General features: G+C 40.5%; 1 protein-coding gene across 3 annotated transcripts in view; it reads right to left on the bottom strand.

Moving 5' to 3' along the window:
* Positions 1 to 19,047, bottom strand: part of SGMS2 (sphingomyelin synthase 2) — a 42,701-nt gene extending 23,654 nt beyond the window's left edge. Inside the window, exon 1 of one of the 3 annotated variants that reach the window (XM_068402789.1) lies at positions 19,005 to 19,047. The gene's annotated coding sequence lies outside the window, so the exon portion shown is untranslated. Of the gene's footprint in view, positions 1 to 14,687; positions 15,191 to 18,803; positions 18,834 to 19,004 lie in introns of those variants that run through there. The other 2 variants (XM_068402790.1, XM_068402788.1) reach the window with 2 other exon arrangements.
* Between the last annotated feature and the right edge of the window lie 2,079 nt (positions 19,048 to 21,126).

The following is a 21,126-nucleotide window of genomic DNA, read 5'->3' as shown; positions in this document are numbered from 1 at the left end:
AACACACTTCTTGCTCATGTGATGCTAAAGAAATGCAAGTAAGATAAAGCTGTATTACAGAAGTACCGTTCATTCAAACGCTGTCAGAACTGAGATTATCATCATATTGTCACTTGCAATAAATTTTAACTTTTATAAAAAGCATTAACTACTTACCCTGTACAAAATTATTTTCGGCAGTGGAAATAGAGCAGATACTCCCTCTACCTCTTCAGAGAGGGATTTTGCAATTCTCATTTCAGATTACTAATGTAGCAACAAAAGCTGTCTTTAAAAGACTAAATCCCTGCACTTACCCATACAGAGGGGAAAAGCTTCAAGGTTACTTGTTATCTGTTTGTACAATCCAAGTTTTACCATTCTGTGGAATTCTGTTTCTTCACACCTCTTAATAGTAAAAACAATGTCAGTTTCCATTTTCCTGGCATGTAGTATTCACTGTGTTCCACAGCAGTGCCAGGTTTCTGAAACATGTATCAAAAAGTACAAAAATATCCATACCCATGTACGTGTAAATATGTAGATTATAAATACAGGTAAATTTTTCCTTAACAGTACTCACCAGACTCCAGTGATTACCTAAGCAACGAAAAAAAAAAAAGTATCTTTGAGCTCTCTTATCACTCTGAACACTGCTGAATAGGTTTTGCCTTAATCATATGAAGGCATCTTCAGACTCTTCAACTGTTTGGTCCCCAGACTCCAGAGGATCATGTTTGGTAACTAAGAGTCTGATGCCCTTTAAAGGTGCTTCATCTCCTGATGCCCTGACAGGCTTAGATTTTCCTCCCTGTTATTTACCCTTATCTTGTAAGAACCAAGGTCACAATATCTGTTAAATGGCAATTATTTGTTAACTTTTAGTACTAGAGTAACTCATTCTGGCAATAATCCACATCTATATGGCATAAACAAAGGCAGTTTTATTTACAGGTTAACAGTCTTTCCTAAAACAAAGGTTTTGAGAATGGCCAGTCATATCTGTAGAATCAGAAGCGTTAACAGAATAATTCAGGTTAGAAGAAACCTCAAGGAGGTCTCTAGGCCTCTGGCCAGGATCAGCTATGATGTCAGATTAGATTGCTCACTGCTTCATCCAGCTGTACCTTTAACACCTCCAAAGATGCACAACCTCTTCAGGCAGCCTGTTCCACTGCATGGTTCTCACAGGGAAAGTTTTGGGGTTTTTTTAATCTGCTTTTTTTTTGTATCTATTTCTTATTACAAATTATTCCCCCTTATGTCTCAGCCTCCCACCACTCTGAAAAGCCTGGCCTCCAGGTTCCTGATGACCTCCGTGTAGGTATAAAGGGGCTGCTAAATCCCCCTGAGCCTTCTTTTCTTCAAGCTAAAGCAATCCAGCTCCCCCAGCCTGCCCTCACAGGGCCTGTGCTCCAGCCTCCCGACCACCCTGACTGTCCCTCTGCGGGGCTTGCTTCCAGTTTATGTTTTTCCTGGATCAAGGACCCGAAACCAGACACAGTATTCTAGATACAGCTAAGACATACAGAGCAGAGAGGAATAATCACTTCCCTATAAATACTGGCTATGCTCCTATTAAATACAGCTCAGGATAGCGTTGGCTGCCTTCACTGCCAATGCACATTGCTAAATCCCTTTTCAACAGAGCTGAAAGAAATATTGACCTTTTTCCAAGAGGCTAAAGACTCCCTGACAACTTCTTCACTCCAGAAAAATAAGATTAAGTCTTCTTCCTACTTAATCCATCCTCTCCAAAATGAGCCTGTTTCAGTATTTCAGATCAGGACAGGAAAGTCTGCTAACCTGAACTGATACTTAAGCTCCGAATCGCTTGCTTTTGAATAAAGGCAAAAAAAGATTCTCTATCACTGCATATTTTGGAACATGGCAAAGAAATGTTGGGCTTACGTCCTTTCTTCCATTCATTAAAAATGACTGTTATAAACACTCTACAAAGAGTGGAACTCACTGTACTACCTCAGTCTTATCACGCAAAATAATTCTGAGAGACTGCCAAAAGAAACCTCTGGATCACCAGGCTTTTAAGTAGTTTGCTGTCTGAGCATCTCAGGCTTCTCACTGCTAATTGCTTTCATTCTATTAATAGCTTTGCAGACGCTGTTGAAGAACCACTTTCCAACTCAAGAGTCTTCTCAAAGAGACAGCAAGGTTTAAAGATTTGTTAAGAGCCTAGCAGCACATCTGATGCCCCACATCCCTTCTAGCTTACACAGAAGTTGCAGATTACTGGCGGTGGGGTAGGGGGGTCAGCACAGAAGGCAGGAATGTTTTACACTGTTTTGTGAAATCCTCCACCTAGTTACCAAGGGTAAAGGTTGCGCTTTGTAATGGTAAGTCAGACCCAGAGCTTAGTCACCACTTTCAGTACAGGGTGGTGAGGAATCACACAGTGACTAATGTGTGCTTTAAAGTGGCTCTGCTGCAGCTTATCAGCCATCAGGCAGCTAGAAGAGGAAGTCACATATTTAGAGTAAATTTATCAGTGATACACTCTAAAAATATTTGGGTAATTATTAAGAAGATAATGCCTGTCAAATTTTTCCCCTGTGCTACTCCCAAAAAGCATCAGTGACAACTCCAAAATAAGAGGTCACATATATGAGAACATTCTCAAATATTTCCTGCAGCAATAAGAACCTTCTTCCTAAAAGCTTAAAGTGAGGACAATAATTGCTTAAATCTGCAGAGTATTTTACAAAATTAGCAGGTAATAAGGAACACATGCACAAGTTGTACAACCCAGACAAAAGCTATTTTAGCACTGAAGTATATACGGAAGTTCATACTTCATAACACACATTTAACAGAAGTTTAATAGACATTAGTACTTGCAAGGCATACAACATTAAAGAGGCAACCATTAACTGTAATCCTCATCTAGTGACAGCAGAAAGCCACCACAGCCACCTTCGGACAGGGCATATTTTAAACTGATTAGTATCACACTATAAGATAGCTTCACATACCCCTCAGTTCAATTAGCATGTTACAAATTATGGATCTCTACATAGGAGCAACACCTGCTGTGTTCAAAGGCTCAAGAAATGAAAACATCTCATTTTGGAAACACTAGTATCTCCTTCTCCCGCTTCTCTCCCTCCCTTATCTTAGGGTATCCCATATACATATCCTGATCTACGCTTTACCCCCTGTGCCAACACTAAAAATCTGGCACACTAGACACTGACAAACAAATCGGGCAAGAGTCACTGAATACCTTCTCCTCTCTCCCTCCCCAAAACTCCTAGACAGTTTTTTAGCTTGCTCAACTCTGACGTAGCTGCCTGGAAAGCTTCATGAGCATTAGTTAAGAGGGACCATACGGACACAATACATCTTCTGTCATTGACGGTAAACACACAGATTGGCTGAAACCGATCATGAAACATGATCTGCTCCCTGGTTTGGTCTTCCCCTCTACCTTCCTGCCACAACTACTAGTTCCTAACCCCACCTACTGCCAAGCAGCAACAGCATGAGGCTCTCGCATCGTAACCAACACCCTGGTAAAATAGAGATGGGAATACTCACACCTCTTTTTCAAGCTGTTTGCTCACACCCAAATCTACATCCAGCTCACACACCGAATGTTTCCCCTCTCACTTTTGTTTTTTTTGCAGCTTTCCATGCCCCACTTCCAGAAGTAAAACCAGGTAAGTTTAATTCTAACACCAAGAAGTTAAGTCTACTGAGCAATTTCAGTGACTACCATGATCAACGCACACAGATGTTTATGTAGGGGATTAGAACAACAGCACAGAATCCTTTCATAATATATTACTCAAGCTTCCAGTCTGCAATAACCAAAATTATATCAAGTTTCCTATATGTAACTGGGTTTTTCACTGAAATTCTACCCATCAAGTTTAAGCACTACACAGTTAAAACTGTTCAAAAAAAAAAGTCATCGCAACCTAAGCTTCCAATGCAGTCCCATGGTCTTCCTTAAACTTGTTCAAGTGTTCCATTAGCTCAAGATTTTCTATTAATAGAAGAAAATACTTTCCACATTATGCTGACAAGAAAAAAACATTTCGTTTTTATATTATTTAATTAGTCAGGGAAGACAACACTGTTTAAATACTAAACACTTAAGTACTATGCACTTCAACACTTCCTTCTTCATTTTTGTTTCTGCCACAGTTTGATGAACAGAATACACATTTTCTTAGACTTATCTCTTCTCCTGCCTGGCATGCTATCTCCCCACAACACTGGGTATCATTGTTAAATAAAGTTTCAAGAGGATGGTAACAGTGGGACAGCAGTAGAAAATAATTACAAATATCACCCAAATTCTTTCTGTAATGCCTTTCCCAGACATTTTGCTGTCTCCATTTGAGCCTCCCTACATGTCAGAAGAGGCCAATAATACTATTAACGTGTTTTTACTGCCCCTCACACAGCTACTATTTACCCCAGTACCAAACTAAACATCTCCAAAATAATCCAAACCTCTCTTCATTATTCCCTGCCTTTGGCAAGAAATATTTCCTATCCTCTAGCATTTAACAGCCATGCACTGAACATCACCACAATAACAAAATCTTTTTATGCCAAGCCTCTCATGAGGCTCAACATAGAGGCTTTTACCATTCAAAACAATCCTTTTATTTATTTTCTTTCCCCTTCTCACCTAGTAGTTTGAGAAGTTTATTTGCTTTTTTAAAGCTTTTAAAAGGGATTTAAAGAACCAAGTTAGTCAGAAAGGATTTAAAGAAAAAAGTTGGTGATGGTCATCCCAAATTCCCATTTACTAAAACTGCAAGATTAAAACTATTTCTGCAAGAAGACAGTCAAGTACTATCTTCACCATTGCTCCTAGAAAAGCCATCATGAGATTCTCTCATTGTAGCATTAGACTTCATAACATTTACATCTTGGCCATGCACACACAGCATGACTAAAAATGTACAAATGAAATTAATAATCTAATCACTGGAGTTATACTGATCTTATCCTACCAATTCATAAAATCTGGTGTGAAAGTACTGAGGTTACTCTGAATCTACATAGAATGCTTTTATAATACACTGTACCCCATATCTCAGGTAGCAACTTCCACTCTGTAAGCTACCTGTTATGCCCAAGGAAGGCTTCTAGTCATCATTGAACCTGTTATCTTTAGAAGTATAGGAAAACAAATGATCAAACTAATAAAGCATGAATGTGAGGTGGAAATACAAGCTGCCCAAACTGCCTGCTAAATGGCATTTGTACCAGTTGCACAGTGTGCTGCAGCTGAATATTGTTTATTTTCCATTTCTTTGTTTAAAGACTTGAACAGTAACACTGCTATCACTTAAAGTTTTGAGTCAAGATACTATCTCCACAGTAAAAAACACAAGCTGGAACCCAAGTACAGTTCTGACATTTGTCATACTGTTCATGAAAGATTTAGGGGAACAGGGAGCAGAAAAGAATGTGTGATCAAACAAGATGTTTCCGAAAGCATATTTGGAAAAAGTTATTTCCATATATATTTCATAGCTCTTGATCGCATTTTCACATGAGGTCCTAGAGCTCGAAAACATCTTTCTAAATAGAAAGCATTTTAAAGCATTCTTATCCCATGTCCAGCCAGACATCTATATACACACTGATCTGGAAGAGGAAATGGAGGACATAAAGAGGCGTCACGTAGACTAGCTGAAATGCAGAAAGACTGTAACTGCAAGATGACAAACAGATTCTATAAACTGTTCCTCCAAAACACACTGCAGCAGCCAGAACTGCAGATGACAAAACTGTTTAAAAGAATAAAGTTAAGTCTCATCTCTAGACTCACCAAGACCAGCGACATTGTGAGTGTGTGCTAAGTAACCATGGTGTACAGTAAATAAGTGGTGAATCAACTAATTCCACGTGATCAGTTACAGAAGTCAAAGGAAAGAACTAAGTGTTCAACTGGAAATAGTGTAATCACTTTTAAAAGAAGAGAATGCAGAACTCAGCAAAATTAGGGCACAGTGAAAACAATTATTCTGGTCTACCAACTGGTGTCATCTCATGAAGAAGCACATCTGATTACATATTGCTATTTCTGCTGTGCTCCTGCAAGAATCTTCCTCAAAATACCAATTATGCCAAAAGATATTTGCATGTATCAGCAAGGACAGTTCACATACTGGCTTCAGAAGTGACCTTCTAACTTTAGGGCAAATTGACATAATCTAATAGAATTATTGTGTAGAGCAGAACTTGAAAGTGGCTTGGATTTCAAGAGCTTGCATCAACATAGCACTACAGCAATCCAGGCCACTTTTTAAGGTACCTACCTAGCTAAACACAGGCCAGCACAAGGGCTTGCAGAATCTAGCCCCTGCTAAAATCAGCTGTTCCAGGAACTGTTGCTGCTGCATGGCCATTTTGCAGCTAGAGCCACTGCACATGCCTCTGTTGTTAACTACTCACCTCTTCTTGCACAAGTAGGACAGTGCATCCAGTTATCAGTGGCACAAATAACTACCTTAAGAACTCACATCTATTCTAGAGAGACAGCAAAGGGCATGCAGGGAAGTCTCATAGGGACTTAATCTACATGGTCAACCATATTAATTTCACTTGATAGTCACTACTTTAAACAGTAAATAACTTCACAATTTCAGAGCTGTGTAACTAAAGCTCAGAAGATAACACTTTCCCTCACAACATGACAAGGACAATAACAAATATGTGAATACCAACTGCCTTGTGTGACAGATATTGTATAATAAGGAACATCTGCACAGTAGCAATTACAGGACTGCAAAGGAGAGAGAGAAAAGCTGCCTAGACTAATGCAAACCAATTGGAAAGAAAACGAAAGATCCATGTACGTTAGGCTACAACTCTAACATCTGAGTGGTACTAAGATGTTAATGACAGCTGGGGCAGCCCATGAAGGTGGCCCAAAACATTCAACACTAATCCCAGCTCACATGATCTCTTAAAACTGCTTTGTCAAGACAAAATACAAACATGGGGCTGGTTCAGGACTTGCCATACAAGCTGCCACCCAGAAGGACATCTTTTATTCAGCTGGAAGTAGAAGTCAAGCTGGGATACTAGCAAATTCCATCCCATGTTAAGCTGCTCCACTCCCCTCAGTGCAGCAGTAATAATTAGAGTTAGTTCATGCAAACAGTCTAGGCCATGCAGTTTTAACTCATATTGCAGGTCAACGTTAATTTTATTTAACTGCATGAAGTACAGTTACCCCTTTTGTATATCTGTATAAACAAAGATAGTGGATCACAAATTACCCATGTATTGGGTGGTTTTTGTTGTCTTGGATAATTACAGAAGGAATTTTTATCTGAAGTCCCAGATCCAATCTATTTTTTCCCCTTCCTAATACTTTGACTTTTAAGAAGTCAAAGAGTCTTTCTGTTGTTTGTTTTGGTTTTGTTTTTTTTTGTTTTTTTTTGTTTTTTCTTAAACAACCAGAAGTTCTTTTAATAGTATGCACATGTGAAAAAAGTTTAAAGAAACTGTCTAAAACAGTCTTTACACCACAAGGAATGCAAAATGCTGCTCTAGTATAAGATACAAATTGAGTTAGAATTTCATAGCTTAAGTCCTTCAGAAAGCAGGATCTATGCCCTACAACAGATATATTATCCTTTCCTAAAACTTCCCAGATGAGTTCCCATCATTATCTCACTCAAGACAATGAACACACAAGAAACAGGTTTTCTATACAGTAGTGTTAGCATTCCAGCAAAGACTGGGAAAGAAATCAGCCCAAAAATCACATCCAACCTCTGAGCAAATCTGTTTTCCTTTTATTTAAGATAATGCACATTGTGAGCGCCTTAAGTACTGAATACTCAGATGTGTGGATCATAAGCAGAAAAGGGGTGTCGCATCTTTTGAATAAAGACATCTTCCAAAGCCAAAAGTGTTTCTTCCTACATTCCCAGGATAGCTATACTAAAGCATACACTCAAAAAAGTTGTATCATCATCTTCAACTCTGAAATAGTTCAATTCCAACAGAGTAATTAACTATCCTAGTCTAAAAAGGACTATTCAGAGAAAGCTCTCGGCTTCCCAAAGTTTCCTCATGTCTGACAGTAAGATTTATGAAACATATTTGGACAGAATTGAGACCTATTCACCTCTGCTTCTATGGGGCAACAGCACAAGCCCTACGATGGCACAAGTTGCGATCTCTTATTCTGCAAGGAATCAGTCAGGGCAGTCACCTCAAGTGTCCAGGGTCAGAATTCACAGTAAAATTTCTTAAGCATGTTCAGAAACCGGAACACTAAATATTCATACACACATATTAAGACACTTTCCAGCAAGAACCCAGGCTTCCACTAATTTCATGGTGGTAAATACTGATAAGATTATGAATTTTAATTAGTGCCTGCAAATTCAGGATACAATCACTACAGTGGACAGAAGTTTAAATCCATAACAATCCAATATAGTAAGTTGTCTTCTTAGTGAACTTGGAAGTTAATATGGCACCTTAGAAGGAACAATGCCTTTAATACTTCTTGCTTCAGAGCCAAACAGGATGCCACAGCCCTTCCTCTCAAGACTGGAGTTCATCAGTTCATTGTGGAAGTCAACAGATTTCTAGGAAAACAAAAACACTGAAAAGAGTTGTTTTTCTATTTTAGTGCATGATTGCTTTTAATAGTCAATACAGGATTCAAACCATTTCAGTCAATCCTCCTTCTCACAGGACAAAGAAACACAACATTATTTTGGAGGACCACCTTTAGCTCTCTGGCACGTTTTCCACATCAAGTGGAGTTGTTTTTTTCCAAAAAATTTCAAAATCACTCCCTATAGCTGCCTGCAAAGTATACTATGCAGTGAAACAAAACAATTCTGTGACAGCACAGCAGACTGAGCATCTGCGCTTCTTCAGTAACTGCAGCTGAGCAAGCGTCTTAAGCTGGCCTTGTTACTTATTAAGTAGAGCCAAGTTTTGTGCTCATGAGCCTCTACAAGACCAAGGTGGTATGCCAGAAGACAGGAATGAACTCTTGTCAAGTGACATACTCAAAATGGTATACAAAATCAGAGTGAAATCAAATGAAGACAAGTTCATGCTTCCGAGAATGGCACTGTAAAGAACTCTTACATAGCATCCTTACAGATTAGTACAGTATTACAAAAATAGAAAAAACCACAAGCTTTGGTAGGAATTTTGTCAGGTTCTTAATACACAGGAACTAAAAGTAACGAGTTTACTTTTTAAGCTACAACATATTGATAGTTTCTATACACTCCTGAAATAGGTAAGTTACCAGAAAAGCTATTAAGTATGAACTAATCTAAAGTAGATCCATAGCAATTAGTTTCTCTCAGCATTAAACAAAAAAAACACACATAAAAAAATTGCTTTCAGAAGTTCAGTTTAAATGCTCTTGGTTTTATATTGAAGTTCTAATACATACATTTGAACCAGAAAATTAGCAGAGGATGAAATGACAGAATTCTATATTAAATGTGTTTTTAGCACTGTTAAGACAGTAACACAGATCTCCAGTTTTTAAAATGTCCTTTTGAGGTAGCAGCAGTGATGGGAACTGTTGGCTTCAATACAGTCTGTGTTCAGTCTCAAACCAAGACATGGGCAGTGGTATCTGGCACCCTTATAAAGCACCTACAACCAGCAAATGCTGCTTCCCATTTACAAGGTTGATGGGGGAGAAGTACAAAAAAGAAATCAGACGAGCTGTAATTACTATAGAAATGTATTAAAACTATCAACGAACTATAGGATTATACTGTGCCCTCCATATGAAAGACAGAATTAACGACTATGAGGCATGACCTTCTCTACTGCTGTTTCTCTTCAGTAAATTATGTCACCTAAATAGGGAGACGGTCTCCTTACTTAGGTCTGCTCCACTAACCAACTGTTCAACACTAGAGTGAACATAAACAGGAACTTGGGTGTGTGCATAGGTAAACATTTTGTCACTGCTATGTACATTTTGCATAACTGAAACCAATTGTAAGAAGTCATTCAGCACTCATCACACAACAGTTTAAGATCTTACGAGGCTAAGCAGAATAAGAGCTCTAAAAAGAAAAACTAAGAAATGCAAACATATTTCAACAGGGAAAAACAATCAATGAGAGCAGGTGACTTCTTAATAAAGGACTTTTACAGATACAAGTGTTCTATTAAAGATATATTGGGGAGGTGACATATGCCAAAACACTTGTAATAACACTTCAGTAAAGGAAAACCATTACCTTTTGCTTAGAGCTTTAAGCTAGGTCTTAAGAGATCCAGGTTCTAGACAGGCTCTGCGAGAGGCTTGTTCTTTGAGGCTGGACAGATTCCTGCACTACGATAAGGTCACAAACTCCCACTTATTTTACAGTTAACCAAGATTTGAAAGAGAAAAAAACCCAACCAACCAAATTCAAGTTCTAGTATTAGAGGCATGAACACCAGAGACCTACGATTAGACAAAACAAAGAACACCTCCCATAAGTTACACTCTACAAATGCAAACTCCAGTAAGTTTTGCTGCTTCAGAGACAATTTGCCATCAGAAGTTGCATAAAGACAAAACCTGAACAGACACACTAGTATGGTTTGACCCATATTAGTACTTAAAACTTCACTCTTTGAACTGTTGAGTTGATGATATGACTGACCTGGGCCTAAGACATCAACAGAGACAAGAGGCAAAAAGACCTCTCCCAAATGAATAGAAGTTACGTAACTTTACATGGGACATACTGGTTTACAAGAAGTAACAGGTAAACCTGCCTCTGAAACACCATATTCACTAAAAACACTATGAACAGCCTGGGGAGTTCCTAAAAAACAGTGATTACAAACTGTTGCAGGCAGTTTGTAAATTCTCAGATGGGCGATCAGAATGAACAGCTTAAATATATTTAGCTTCCTGGTTTTGTTTTGCTCGCTTTGTTCGATTTCTTCCAGATTACTGCCAAATTAAAAATAATCCTGAATTTATTTTAAATTTAGCCATTCTTAAGCAAAAGCATCCATAAGTGCTCTGCATCAGTTCAGCTTAAATCACCCAAGATAAGCTGATGCAACTTTCCAAAACATTCAGTGCTTCACCCAAGAGGCTCAGCATCTTTTCCTCAAGGAAAACCAGGTGTACAACCCTGCATCAGTAACCACAGACACATAAAAACACTGCAAAGCTTAGTGTGAAGCTTACTGCATTGCACAGGATTCCAGTAAGATTCAGCCTAAGGAAATATGAATATATAAAGAAAAGTAAACAGAAAACTACAGAAGGGAACGGCAAGAAATTAAAAGCCAGGAATAGTAAGACATTGCTTTGTATGGTGGCAAAGCTCACCCTTTGGAAGCCTCACAGTTTCACTGATAGCAGCAACTTAGTTTGTTTATGAAGTTTATAAAGAATAAGAGGCAGTTGCAGGTTAACTTACATAAACTGGGGAAGGTAAGTGAAAGCAAGACATGTGCTTTTTTGTTCATGTACTTTCAAGTGAGCAGGATGTTCTCCTTTTCTAGGGTTACACATCAGAGAAAAAGTATTTTCTCTGGAAAACTAAACAGTTAAATATTGAAAACATGCTTTTTTACTATAAAACTGTCTAGTCAGAGTGAACGCAATGAAGTTTTCCTGTGTAATCATGCTCAAGAATTTTCTTTGAGGATTTAGACCTGAAGACTGTTTTATTAAGAACCATTCTATTTGCAATGATTAACTCAACAGCTTCAGATACTCTGACAAACTATTTTAATTTCTTCATCTCTACAACAGACTAGACTTCAATATTTTTTTTAATGCCATCAGACTGCAAACAACAAGAGGACACACAGCTGACAGCACATATTTTGAAAGGGACTTAACACACAGTAAGGCAGTAAGTTTTACTCAGCAACCACAAGCATGACCTCAAGGCACAGCAGTCCCCTTGTATTACAGATACTACATACATGTTAGTTAAAGGGTAAGTAACAGGTTTTCCTGAAGCTGATTTAGTTTTAGTATACAGTTTAGTCCTATTAAAATTCATATCAACAGCTATAAAGTAGACTTCCAAAACCACCTCTATCAGTAAGACATACAACTATATTGTTAAGATATACACATTCAGAAGGCAGACTTCCAAACCCAACTACATTGGTACTTGTGTGGAGATACGTAATTCTTCGTTTTACATATCTCCACACAAGAGCTATTCTGGGGAAGAGCAACAGTGATAACATAAGCAAATGTCCTTATATAGGAGACATTTGTGGTTATTAAAGTTCTGGAGTCAGGTTCAGTATAGTTAAGAAATATTTCAAACAGGGGCAGAATGGACAAGACAGAGCTATCTGTGTTACAGAAAACTTTCCCATCAGCAGCTCTTAAGGTCTTCAGCATCTGCTGGCACATTGGTGCCTGGATGCCTGATACTCTCAGTGTCTGCAGCATCTTTGGGGACAGTGGTGTGCATGGTACACAAACAATTCTCCCCACAGACAGAGATCTCTGAAGACAGTGGACCTAGTGTTACATTAATCTTCCCAGCATCTGTTGGGACTACTGCAATACCATATCCATACTAAATAAAATGTCACAGCATCTGTATTGTCAACTCCCCACAAACAGTATAAAAGAACATTGCAGGCCAACAGCCCATCAAGATTAGAAAAAAATCCAAATAGATGTATGCAATTTTGTTAGATATCTGCATCTTCAAAGTCCATTTCTGTACTAGAAGACTTAACTGTAACAAGTAATTTCTTCGAAAACCTTATTTTACATTCCCTGGTCCTTAAGAAAAAACTACTCATTTTTTAAATCCATCACTTGTTTCAATTTTTTTTATTTTATTAATCCTTAAAATCAATACACTACTTTCCAGTCTTCATACTTCTATTTGGTATACTAATACACTGTAAATAAAGAATTCTCTGCTTTTTAGAATGAGAAATATTTGAGATGAAGTCTCTTATTCAGCTTTCCCAGAGATAGGGAGGTATGTATGCGGGGGGTGGTGGTTTTGGTTTTTTTTAACTGATAAGGAAATATGAAGTTTTTCACAATACTGCATCTACGATTTAATACTTCGGATGTCTACTTAGAACATTAAGTTTTGAATTCAGAAGAAAACTAGTTTATGAAAACAGGATTGTTAAGCCCTATCATTTTTGTGTCTTAAAATATTACAGTCACGTGATGCTTTTATGATCCAGAAAAATAGATGCTCAGCAACCTGTCAACCATAGCTCAATATTTAAAATTTAGCGGTGCATAAAGTCATTCTAGATTCAGATTACCAACCTAAGAGTAGGGGAAAAAAATCCACCTTTGCTCTCCTCAAGTTCTCATTTCTCCATTGTATAAATTCACTTCAAGGACAGTACAGAAATCAATCTCATTAGGGGCCTTTATCTGTATACTACTGTCATCACCTTACAATTTCACCTAAAGTGCCCATCACCACCATTTCGAGTTATTGAAATACCCCTTGTGACTGTACATACTACACAGGGTACACTTGAAGAATATTTTTCTGAAGGACAGAGACACAAGTATATGTTTTTCTAAAATCAGACCTGGATTATAAATTTTTACTGGAAAGCAATGTAAATCCTATCTAAAAGGGAAAAAAAATATGGAAGCAAGCACATTGACCTTTCTAGTAAATTAAGCCCTAGACCATTTAAGTTAGGTTAAAATAAAAAGTAAGTTATTGGTTTCACAGAGAAAAAGTATCTAAGGCTATACAGCCTCCAAAAACGTGCCTTGTCCAATAATAATACACATAAGCAACTACATTAAATATAATTTAAAAAAGCACTTTGTTTTTTAGGCAAACCATTTAATAAATGGAACTTAAAGTGAAGCTTACCAAAACTCCTGTAAGGCCCACTGACTCAGAAAATATTGTGCACCTGCTCGGTTTATGCTAATACCTCTATGGAACCATTCACCTCTATAATTAACTGTGTATAAATTAATAGCTGTTAAGTGGTTTGAGGATAGATAGATACCTGATTTGCTAAGGTCTTAAAAAAGATAAAATAAAAATATTAGAAATGGACTAAACTGAACAACAGCTAGTCTACATTGTATTCTAGAGTTTTATTATCTTGCCAGAAGATTATGCATTAACGACTTCACAAGGACTTTGAGCTAAATTTAAGCCAGAAACCATTCAACGTTAACAGAAACGTACTCTGCCAGTAAGTCAAGAAGTTTACTTTAGCAGCACTTCAAGAAGTTTAAGAGTGGCCTCAACAGAGCAGACTTACAGCAACAAAAAAACCCAAATGAACCCTACAGCAACACACCTTTACAACACCATTATGATCCTTATAGTAATCCTTTATCTTCCTGAGCAGAAAACAGGCATTTTGAAGTCCCCTCCTGTTCAGCTAGGTATGTTGTACTGCTCTACGTGGTATGCACACATTGCCCGCACCAAGAACATACAATTTTACTAGCAAACGAAGTATGTTCCATGCATTACATATTTGCAAGAGAAATCAAAACAGCAGCTGCCCTTCCTAATTAGAGGGACCTCTTCAAGAGTAAAATTAAGACTATTTTACAGATAAAACATACATACTCTAGAAATGGAAGAGACCACCCAAGTGTAGGATTGCTCTTCCCAGTCTGTGCCCAGTTCACCTGTACAGGTCTTCTGTGACAGAGGGTCTGTAAGTGTGTACCTGTGGTATGCCACGCTTTTAATCCACCTGTGCCGTTCCCAACTTACCTACTCAGCCGTATACGCAAAAGCTCGCGCTGCTGGCAGTTCCTCCTCTAACGGCAGCTGGAAGTCTTTTTTGGAGCCTCAGGGCTCTTAGGTTTGGGCTTTGCAGTTCCTTATGGCCAGACACTCCCACCACTGAGGTAGCAACACGCAGAAGCAGCTAGAAAGTTTGCCACAATCTCTACCTTCCCCTGCAATTAGCTCCTCTCACAGCCTCAGACTCTTCTCCTTCCTGGCGAGAGGGACTGGCTTTAAGGGCGTCAGCGGAGGCGACACTTCTCGGAGAGGTTTCCTGCCCGCGGCGCCACCTCAGCAGTGCCGCGGCTGGAAGCTCTGCCCCGCCGGAGGGCGGCTGCGGGCCGGGGGCAGCGCTCGCTCGGGGCTGCCGCCGCGTTTACCGCGGGTCTCATGCTGGCCGCGAGAGCCGCCGTCCTGCCTGACATCATTCATGCTCTTACACACACACCCGCCCACTCCATTTCCAAACAGTGACTCACCCCGGCGCTGCTGCTATTCACAGGCAGGGCTAGAAAAACCGGCAGGACCTCTGCCGAGCCCCCGCCCGCCGCTAAAGGTGGCGGCGCGGCCCCGCCCGTCCCCGGCCCCCCCACCGCAGCCCCCGCCTCTGCGCGCGCGCTCTGCCCGCCGCCCCGCGCGGCCGGGCCCGGCCGTTGCTCCCGGCCCTGCAGAGCCGCCTTAACTGCGCCGGGGTCGGCAGCTCCTCCGGGGTACGCGAGGTCTTGGCAGATGCAGAGATGCCGGTGCCCTTCCGCGGCTCCCCCGGCCTCCCCTCCCTGCCTGGGTCCCATCTGCCGTGCCCACAGCCGCCTTCTCCTCCTCAAACCACATACGTCTCCTCCCGGGGGGCGGCTCAGCCCCGCTGCCGCGGGGGAAGGGTTAAGTCAGCTCGCAAAACGGGACACCGAGATCTATACTGCACCCATAAAGCGGTGGTTAAGAGAGAAGGTTGCCCTGCCCAGCCGGGTGGCAGAGGCGCGGCTCCGGCCGCGGCGCAGGTGCTCGGGGCCGCCCCGCTGCCCGCCCGGCGGGCCCTGCGCCGCACCCCCGCAGGGGCTTCCCGGTTTTGCCGGGGCGTTTAATTCCCCGAACCCTGTTCTCAAATGAAGGATGACTGTCGCTGAAAGCCCCTGCTTCTCACGTGTTTCACCCCTGTCTTCGGACTTGGCTTCGTTTGGGATTTTTTTTTTTTGGGGGGGGGTGGGGGGGAGGGGTTTTTTTCCCCCCCACCTTTTGTTTTTTAAAGAGTTCCCCATCATTATGTAGCAACCAGATTTTTGTTGAGTCTCCCAGTGTAACAACCATGGGATTGGCGGGGGGAAGGAAGGGGAAGGTGTCAACTCATCCACACAAACGAAACTCGCTTTGGCCGAGGCAGACCTGTCCTGCCTTAAACTCCAACGGCTTCAGCAACGCGCGCAGTCACAGCAAGGAAGGAAAACCTGGTTCACAGCCCTGGATTCAAGGAAGGCACCTGACCCTGTATGTGTCGCATCCCGGGAAAGCCCCCTTCACCCAGCTATTGGCCATTCTGCTTGGGTTGCTCACACTTTGTTTTTTTCCACAAAAGCCTGGGGGAAGGGAAGGGGGAATCTGATTTATTCCAGCACAGGGTGGAAACATTTTCTGCACTCTCAGAGTTCTGCGGGACAGGGAAGCTCTACCCTGATCTAATAGCGACAGGCAGAGTGGTATAGACAAGATGCCAGGATTTTAAGTTTTCATCTCCTGCAGGCTTAACACAAATAGTATATTATAACCAGATAAACACATCAGCTAGACTACTGCCCTTCCTGTTGCTAGGTGAATGCATATACACACCTGTAGTGCTGAATCAAAGAAATCTGTTGGAACCTCACAGCATTCTTCACCACCTGCTCTGACACACCCCCTCCCCCACTCCTATAACTGAGTAATGTATGTTTTAAAATGAAATCTGAAAAAACGGTAGTGGTACCAGGAGCAGGGTAGGATGTTTGCTTTTAACTGGTTACAAAGACATACACATAATGCTTAATTGCATACAATTACATGCAAGTCTTTGCAGAATTGGATTTTACTTGAAGATGTTATACAAAGATGATAATGACTGATGGAGTAACAGTTCAAGAGTAGAAATAGTAATGAGAGTAAAAAAATGTTTCTATAGGCAAACATACATATAGATATCGCAAATACTAGACAGAGGCCCCCCCTTTTTTTTTTAAATTAAAAAAGGCCATTTAAGGAAGGAAGGTTAAAAGGAAAGAAGGTAAAGTTACTGGCATTTTTCTAAAATATTTAGATACAAGTCATCTGAAACACTGTCCTTTCTTTAGTTTTAAATATTATTCTTTGAAGCACTGCATTTGAGAGAGCAAATGAGAACAGAGCTCATTCTGTTCAAGGCTACACTTCACATCCAACCCTACAAGCCCGTTCTCACAGGTGACCTTTTGAAGAAGCATAGAACTTGGTCACAGAGCTCCAGTTGAGCTCAGAGGTGCATCTAGGAAGAGTAGCTTGCAGGAAATGGTCTGTAACTAATTTGGTAACTACTGTTTGCAAGTCTTGCATAGCAACACGCTTTGGAGAGCAAGTGGCATATTTGTGAAGTCACAAAACTTGGCAGAGGAATTAGCAGGACACCTCTTGATCATTACTTTAAACTAGATTAACTTCACGACGTCCTTTTCAGACAGGAATTATGAGGGAGAGAACTTAAGACCTGCAGAATGATGACTTATTTTATGTGGAAAAAGAAACCTCTCACACACATACAAAATTCCATGGGGAAACCAACATACAAGTCACATTCCCTCTCACCTCCCAAGGAGGTGGATGGGAGTGAGGAGAGAAGAGTTTTGAGGTAAAAAAAAAAACTACTGTTCCTTTCAGCTGGAACAAACCCAGCATCTTTTTCACTACTGTTTATTTTTTCCCCCCTTTCATGAGATCAGCAGGGATATTATTGGAAACAGTAATTCTATAAATGAACACAGCCAGCCTGTGCATTAAAATTCTGACTATTTCCAAAGAGACACACGGGCAGTTTTCAAAGGCAGCTACCATCAGGATCCTGCTTAGCTCTGCCGTGGGACAGAACTACAGCTGCAAGATGGGGTTTGTTGGGGGGGAAGCAAGAACTGTATAGGAATTTCTAGTTATAGACAGAGTAAACAGTAGTACAAAAAAATAGCCTACTTATGTAGCCAAGCCATAACAGACTTCTATGCAGAAATTTGATGGGGAAGAACTAATAGGCTCACATGTATTCTAATAAGTTCATACATACTTGTAGCCTTTATTACAGCTGTGTTAAGGGCAGATAGAAACATACATAGTTTGTTTTTTTTTTTACACTGAAGTGTCCTGTACCCCCCCATAAGTACAGTACCTCATAATTCTTCCTTGCTTTTTCTTCAAGTAGCATATAAATCAGGCCTAACATTATATTCTATACAGGCCTAACATTATATTCTATACTTCGGTTCTCGCAGCAGCCCTATTATATCTATGAAGGTGCTAGTTGATACTCCTACCTTGAAACAGATTAAGTAATTCCAGAATTATTTATTATTCCCAGCCAATTATGAAAGAATAAAATACACTAAAGCCAAATGCATATAGACTATCAATTCATAAGGAGATTCTTCAGCAGCATACACTCACTAGTTACTTGATACCTAACAAAAATAAGTTTCACAATTTTAGCATTATATGCATTTCAGTGATGACATGAATTCTATGTCTCCAGCTAATTATTTTCATTGATTCACTAGTTCTTTTTCATCATCAAGGGCTTTAGAACAAGGAAAAGAGCTTACCTTATAGGTTCACCATTAATGTCACTATTTTTTGGCAACTGAACAAGTAGATGAAAAGATAATGCACAAAATTAATTCTAAGACAAGTTTTTCCATTATTACTTCATAAGCATCAAGGTTCAAAAGCACATAGTACTGTCCTAGTATTGTAGGAGTTAGGACCTTAAGAAACACATTTATAAATCATCACAGCAAGCGCAACCACAAGTTCAGCTGCTTAGATAGCAAGACTACCTTAACAAGTCAGTAGAAGCTGAACCCAAATAAACATGCAAAGAGAAAGAATACTACCTACTGTAGAGCACTCAGCTGTCCAGACAAGCACTGCTATACTAAGCAACCTTCGAAGACTTTCTGTAGTGCTACCACTTTGTAAGAAGAGAAGCGAGCAAAGAAACCTCAGCGAGGTTCACTAAAGCCAACTGAACCCGCCTTCAAGCCTCACGATGAAAAACTCTGGGTGCAGAAAGCCGCCCTGTGACCGCCCGGGCATTACCTGCGGCCTCCCTCTCTGGCCCGGCGCTCCCGTCCCGGCCCCGCCGCCCGAGTACCGAGGCGCCGCTGCCGCCCGCCCTTCTCAAGCTTTCAAAGGAGGCGGGAAGCGGGGCCGGCCAATGGCGGCGGCGGCCGCAGGGAGCCGGCCCGCCGCAGGGAGCCAGCCCGCCGCGGCCCGCAGGTGCCGGCTGTGGCTGTGGCTGTGGCTGCGGCGGGCGGCATCTCTGCCCGCTGCCGGGGGCGGGGACGGGCTCCCCCCTGCCTCCTGCGGCCCTTGTCAGCGAGGCTGCTCTTCAGAACAGCCTGACCTGCCTGGGGCTGGTGGAAGCACCTCGGAAGGGTAGGAGCTTCCTCCGGCTACTCTCTTAATTTCCGAGACTTACAAAACCTGCGATTATTGTTTCCCGTTTGTCTAATCTTAGTACTTTATACAGTTTACATACCTCAAAAGTTGCTATATTAGCTGTTTTCATAACCAAAAGCTGAGCAGAGATACTAAGTTTTCCAAACTGTTTTTCCAAAAGTTTACATGTTGTTGAGAACATCCTTGGATAATTTAAGGAAAAAAATGCTAAAGCTTTGTGGAATTTATACTCCCTGCTACAGCTCATGGGAGAGAGAAAAACTGATTTAGACTACAGTGATTTTTATTTTTTGTTTTAACAAAGCAATAACTGGAAACAAACTTCGCACTTTCTCCTCAGTATTTCACGTACATAAGCAGAAAAAGATGTACCGCAGTTACCCTATTTTTTCCCTTGGATACTACTGCGAGGTGGGGTTTGGGGTGGGGGGACTGTTTGCTTGTTTGATTTTGGTAATGCTTTTAGTATTCAAACTATCTGAAATCAGACGTGCTTTAGAGGCTGTGAAATAAGAGAACTGGTTCAGTTTCTTTAAACCAGTTTCCTTTATGACTGAAGCCAAACATTGATTTTTCTATCTAAAAATATAGGCATCCGAAATCAGTGACTCCAGCTTCAGAGCTCTTTCTGTACACAACAGCAGCATTTGAAGAAATGCTTTTCTTGTATGAAACAAGGCTTCGGAAGAACTAGTAAGAGTGTGGGTACTTACTTGACAGAGGGTGTAGGGGGGAAACAGGAGATCGGGAACAATAAAAATTATCCTCTCTATCTGCAAGTTTGAAAATCAAGGTGATACTAGGAAACTGCATCAAGCAGAAGTATGGGAAATATTCTCAACCTCTTTAGGAAAAGAGGTAACATTTTTGGAAAAAACTAGTAGATCAGAAGAATGATGCCAGACAGCTGAAAAGGCTTAATAAGGCTTTTCTGTAACATCATAAGAATTTCTGGATATGACATTAAATGCATGAAAATTAAGAGAAGACTGCTTAGCTGTAACAATTATCACAAAGTCAACTGACAGCTGAATTAGCCCATTTTTCTTTGCTACTCAGCCTTATCTACCTTATCTGCTCTTCATGCTCCTGAGTAGTTTTCCTCTGTAACTTCTCTGATCCCATCTCTCCCATGTAGCTTCCTTTTAATTTCTCAGCCTTAGGATTTTTTGCAGCAGGCCCATCTGAAGCAGAATAGTTGTGCTAATGCTTTGACTGCTAGCAACCGTCCTCTTCAACGTTTATAGGGCTTTTCACAGGTAATGCAAAACAAAAGTCCCTAAATTTTAATACAAACTAACGGTAGCTGAATAGGAGTTGCTAGATGATCCCTTTTTGTCTCTGTGTGGTTTTTTTTTCTATGAAGGAGAATTTTATCTTATTCAACTGGGAAAGGAGAAAAAAAAATAGAGGGAAAGGGATGTGAATGAGCAATCCAAAACTGCTGAGATTTACCCCTCCCCATTGAAGTTTATAAGCAATATAATTTTTATCTCATTATCTTACATTTTAGGATTCTATTAGTATGAAGACTTTTTTTTAGCAAAAATTATTTTTAAACCGAAGCAGCTGACACAATTGCATGAGGGACAGGTGGCCTACTTAAAAAAAAATGTGACTGCTGTTATCATCTGAATGTAAATTCAGTATGAAACATATGGAGAGATCTGTCATACTAGGGTAACCTCCTATCTAATCTACTGTTCTGACTCTGGTAGCAGGCATTGCAAGAAGCTGCAGAAGAGGCACAATGGCAATA

Source organism: Nyctibius grandis, chromosome 6 (assembly GCF_013368605.1).
Source record: "Nyctibius grandis isolate bNycGra1 chromosome 6, bNycGra1.pri, whole genome shotgun sequence".
Classification (NCBI taxonomy): domain Eukaryota; kingdom Metazoa; phylum Chordata; class Aves; order Nyctibiiformes; family Nyctibiidae; genus Nyctibius; species Nyctibius grandis.
Note: the sequence above shows the minus strand (reverse complement) of the source record. Positions and strands in the feature narration are given on the sequence as shown.